Source organism: Mustela nivalis (genome assembly GCF_964662115.1).
Source record: "Mustela nivalis genome assembly, chromosome: 4".
Classification (NCBI taxonomy): domain Eukaryota; kingdom Metazoa; phylum Chordata; class Mammalia; order Carnivora; family Mustelidae; genus Mustela; species Mustela nivalis.
The window spans coordinates 117,859,860-117,865,859 of NC_139023.1; positions in this window are offsets into that span (position 1 = coordinate 117,859,860).

Sequence of the window (6,000 nt, forward strand, 5' to 3'; positions counted from 1 at the left end):
CCTCCCCTTCCAATTTCCCTCAACTCCATTCTCCTCTCCATCTCCCCATGTCCTCTGTGTTATCTCTTATGCTCCACAAATAAGTGAAACCATATAATAATTGACTCTCTCTAATTTTTGAAGGTTAGCAAGTAGGCTCCAGATTCTAAACTCATGAGACCAGATTTACATTATGGTGCCATAACTTTATATATGTAATTTCTGTATTATAATTTCTACCTAGATAGTGAATTTTCTATTCATTTTTGCTTCCTCATTCCTAAAACCCTGAATTAGTCCATGTGAAATAACTAACCAAATTAAATTAATTAAAATTGTGAGATAACTTAGTTAAATTAAAACTTAAAGTTAGTAAGATAATGAATAAAATTAAATTAATTACAATTGGAGTTGATTATTTTATACACTGAGTATGTGACTCCTTCAGCTCCGAAAGGAGATGGTGTGTCATTCATTTGATTCCAAAAGGTAGCAGTAGATATTTTAAATAATCAGGATAGCAGGTTACTCTTGGTCCTTTGTTTTTTTTGTTTTTTCTCACATTTACCAGAAGAGAATTAGCCTTGGTACAGGTTTTTGTGGATAGTGTCTAATGTTGGAAATCGAGAGCCTGACTTTGTCTTGACTATACTACAAACTCACTAAATATTGTTAAATTAGCTTGCCTCTGAGAAGAGAGAGGCTAAGCTGTCTCCCAATAAATAATAAACTCGGGGCACCTGGGTGGCTCAGTGGTTTAAGCCGTTGCCTTCGGCTCAGGTCACGATCTCAGGGTCCTGGGATCGGGTCCCGCATCGGGCTCTCTGCTCGGCAGAGAGCCTGCTTCCCTCTCTCTCTCTCTGCCTGTCTCTCCATCTACTTGTGATTTCTCTCTGTCAAATAAATAAATAAAATCTTTAAAATAATAATAATAATAATAATAAACTCATCTTGCAACTTCTCATTATTCACAGCATCATTTACTTTATCTCTTAATTAGGCCACTTATTTTTAAGAGCTTTTTGCTTTTCACCAGGGAAGGTAGAGATGAAGTTAAAATCAACCTACCTGGTTATATTTGAAAACTTAAAGTCATGTTCTCTGCAGGTTTTGGTTGATTTCTGTTTCTTGGAAGGAATGTGTTTATTGATTAATTTTAATCTTAGGTGACTTTTACCAGATCAAATACTGAGGGTGGTGAATTCCAAGGCACTTGAAGAATTTTTAAGCACTTTACCATGGTTCCTAATATGGAGATAACTATCAGGTAGATTACATTGGAAACTGTTTATGGTGGGGGAGCTGGAGTTTTGACCCTGTCCTGCATATTTCACTATCAGTGAAATCCTATATATTTCACTTTCTCCAACCCGTGGTGGTCTTTTTGTTTGGGGATCATAGCTTGGCAAGGCAGTTAGCCAGGGCTCTTCATGAAGAAAAGAGGTCATGTTTGACATATCAGCAGAGCTGGTACACCCACTCGTCTGGGTTGGGGAGGAAGTGGAGGCTGGGTTCAGGCAAGGGACCTTTTTCTGCTTTTAGACCGTGGCAAAGCATCTCAGACTGGGGTTTCATTTTATTTTTGTTTATGTGGAGTTGGTTCAGACACAAGTGAAATTGCGGTGTCTTAACCTCCAGTGATTTCAAGCACATCTTGCTTCACCAAGGTTGGTCTCTTAAGAATGCATTTTAAATCTCAGTGATGATGGTGTTCTGAATTTAGAAGGAAAAAAAGTGACACACTTTCATTTCAATCTCACAATCTGACTGTTTGGGAATGGAAATTACTAAAAAAATTTTATTTTTCTTTTTAAGAAGATAGATAAGAATCCCATACACAGGCAGTTAATTTTCATAAGACATTTTATTTTCATAGTGTTTGTATAAAATTGGGAAACTGATTTATTTCTTGTGGTTCTAGCTTCTATCCCAAGTTTTATCCATGGGGGCCAGAAGATAAGAACTGGGAAATAAAATCAGTTAAACTTTTATTCCATTGTGACATGTGTATGTGAACACATGACTAGCTGAATGTAGATCTTTTTCTCATACAAAGGATTTGAGGTTTGTTTGTTTTGTTTTAACAAAAATCTATGAAGCACATGAATTTCTGTTACACTGAAAAGAAATAAAAATCTATGAAGCACAAAGGCATATAATAAATAGTTGAGAAATTGAGGAAGAGTGCTTAGAAATCAAGAAAATTTATAAGCATTGGGATAAATTTAGTATAAAATATAAAATGCCTGTTTCTATACATTGGCTTAAAAATATTAATTTAGTTGTTTGAAACACCATAATTTAGTATCAAATGCTTAAAAACACTAATTTCAGTCAATATAATTAAAAGTATAGATTATATTTATCTGGTTGGCTATTAAGGATGACATGTCCCAATTTGGGACATGTTTAAGTTCTAGAATGTCCCAAGAACCTGGAGGAGAGACGGTAAGAAGGCAGGCATGGAGAAAATAAGGGGTGTTTTTGACTTGGGTTTTATTTTGGCTCTAAGGCAAGTCAGATTATAGGTGGAAAGAAACTCACTAAGACTGGAGATCAAAGCAGAAGTTTTGCTTCAAATAAAAATCCATGTCTTCAATAGGAGTCAAATCAGTGTATTCAGAAAACAGCACTGGAATTGAGCTAGGGGATTTCTTTAACAGTATTCATTGTTTTTGCCCCACACCCAGTGCTCCATGCAATCCGTGCCCTCTCTAATACCCACCACCTGGTTCCTCCAACGGCACCCCCCTCCCCCTTCAAAATCCTCGGATTGTTTTTCAGAGTCCATAGTCTCTCATGGTTCACCTCCCCTTCCAATTTCCCTCAACCCCCTTCTCCTCTCCATCTCCCCTTGTCCTCCATGCTATTTGTTATGCTCCACAAATAAGTGAAACCATATGATAATTGACTCTCTCTGCTTGACTTATTTCACTCAGTCCTGTCCATGTTGCTACGAAAGTTGGGTATTCATCCTTTCTGATGGAGGCATAATACTCCATAGTGTATATGGACCACATCTTCCTTATCCATTCGTCCGTTGAAGGGCATCTTGGTTCTTTCCACAGTTTGGCATCCGTGGCCATTGCTGCTATAAACATTGGGGTACAGATGGCCCTTCTTTTCACTACATTGGTATCTTTGGGGTAAATACCCAGTAGTGCAATGGCAGGGTCATAGGGAAGCTCTATTTTTAATTTCTTGAGAAATCTCCACACTGTTTTCCAAAGTGGCTGCACCAACTTGCATTCCCACCAACAGTGTAAGAGGGTTTCCCTTTTCTCTTCATCCCCTCCAACACATGTTGTTTCCTGTCTTGCTAATTTTGGCCATTCTAACTGGTGTAAGGTGGTATCTCAATGTGGTTTTAATTTGAATCTCCCTGATGGCTAGTGATGATGAACATTTTTTCATGTGTCTGATAATCAGGTGCCAACTGCTGTCTTGGATAGCCTTTGTTTTAATTTTCTAGATAAGGGGTCAGTAAGCTCTTGGACCAATCCAATGGAAGTTTATTTTTGTTTTTGTTTTTTAAATATTTTATTTATTTGACAGAGATCACAGGTAGTCAGAGAGGCAGGCAAAGAAAGAGGAGGAAGCAGGCTTCTCACGGAGCAGAGAGCCCGATGTGGGGCTTGATCCCAGGATACTGGGATCATGACTTGAGCCAAAGGCAGAGGCTTTAACCCACTGAGCCACCCAGGCACCCCGGAAGTTTATTTTTGTAAATAAAATCTTATTGGAACATGACCTTGCCCATTTATTTATATAGTGCTACAACAGTAGAGTTGAATTGTTAAGTCAGAGACCATATAGCTTGCAAAGCCTAGAATATTTATCATTTGGCCCTTTTATAGAAAAGGGCCCAACCTCTTCCAGATGAAAGGTCTTTCTTATTTTAGTCTATTTAACTCAAGTATATGAGTCAGACTCTCACCCTAGTTCCCACTCTGTCATATCTGGTTACATCAAGTCATTTTTGTGGTTTGATGAACAGTATTCCATGTATGGACCTGGCTTTGAACCATGCAATACAATGCTTTCTGTTTTGTTTTATTCAACCCAATAATGCTCTGCTTTATAGTCAACATAGGACACTGAATCAGTGATATTAAGGATAAGTAGTTAATGACTCAGGGATCTCTTTCTGGTTATAAGCAATAGCTCATTAGATAAGTTTTGTAAATGTAGTTAGAAATTCTGCCGGATATAAATATCCTTTTATATCTGGGCTATTCTGACATTTATCTGTGTTTCCAGTTAGTCCCATGTGAGAGAATTGTTTAATTATTCCTGTTGTTCTTACCTTCCTCAAGGATCTTAGTATCATTTGCAAATCTGGGAATTTTAGTATGAATAGCAATATTAAGACCTTTAATTTGTTTATTTTCTTTTAAGCATTTAAAGTGCTTTGAGATTGATGATCTCAGTTGATACTTGTAACAGTGTTTGCTTCTGGGAAATGGATCTGATTAGCTAGAGATAAGAATGGGAAGGAGACTCAAATTTATTGGCTTTTAAATTTTGCATCATGTATGCATTTGTTATCTATTACTGTATAGCAGCCTTACGCAAAACTTAGCAGCCTGAAACAACACACATTTGTTGACTCAGAGTTTCTGTGGGTCAGGGATCCAGGTGTGGTTGGCTGGGTCCTCTGCATCGGTCTTCATATGGCTGTAAGTGAGCTGTTGGCCCAGACTGGAGTCTCCTCTAAAGGCTTAATTGGGGAAGAATCCCCTTCCAAGCTATGTGATTGTTGTCAGGATTCAGTTCCTTGAGGGCCATTGGGCTGAGAGCCTCAGTTCCTAGTTGTTTGTTGGTTGGAGACCTCCCCAATTTCCTCTCCAACATGACAGCTAGCTTCATCAAAGCCAGAAAACTGAAAAGGCAGTAATAGTCTGCTAGCAAAATGAAAATCAAATTTTATGTAACCTCATCATGAAAGTGACATCACATCATCTTTGTCCTATTCTGTTTGTCAGAACAAGTCTTTAGGCCATCCCACAGTTCAAGGGAGGGTATTACACAAGGGCGTGAGTTGGGGATCATAGGGGATACATTTTAGAGTTTGCCTGCCACAAAGTGCATCTATATTACCTATTTAGTAAAATTAAATAAATAAAAGTGTTTGTAGACCTCCAAGACTAAATGAAAATGAAAATTGCAGTGTAATAGCTGGTTCATTTTTGTAAATAAGAAATAGCATGTGCATATATGCATATATATATGTGTATAAATGGATACAAAATGATAGCAATGGTATAAATCAAATGGTTAGTGTCTTTACTCATACAGGCTGCTGTAATAGAATATCATAGACTGGATGGATGGTTTATGAATAATAAATATTTTTTTAAAGTTTTTATTTAAATTCCAGGTTGTCAACATACAGTGTAATATTAGTTTTGGGTGTTCAATTTGTGGTTCAGCACTTACACACAACACCCAGTGCTCATTGCAACAAGCACATTCCATGAAAAACAAATACTTGTATCTCACAGTTCTGGATGCTGGGAAGTCCAAGATGAAGGCATTGGCGAATTTGAAGTCTGGTGAGCACCCACTTCCTATTTCACAGACAGCCATTTTCTTGCTATGTCCTCATGTGGTGACAGGGGTGAGGGAGCTTTCTGGGATCTCTTACAAAGGCACTAATCCCACTCATGAAGGCTCCATCCTTAAGACCTAAGTACCTCCCCAAAGGCCATAACTCCTAATGCCATAATTTTGGGGATTAGGTTTCAACACATGAATTTCAAAGAGATACAAACATTCAAACTATAACAGTTACAATGATTAGTTCCATGAAGAAATGAGAAAAAAAGGATATAAAGGAACTTTTGTAGTTTGATCAAGTTCTTTGTTTTCTTCTCAACATGACAGGAAAGTAATTAGAATCATTTTGTAAAGTTGAGGTGGATAACTGGCTTTCCAATGGCATGTAGTAACTTAATGCAGGAGCAGGATTCAAAATAATTCTGAACATCAAAGTTTATTTTCCTATTTATTTATTGGATT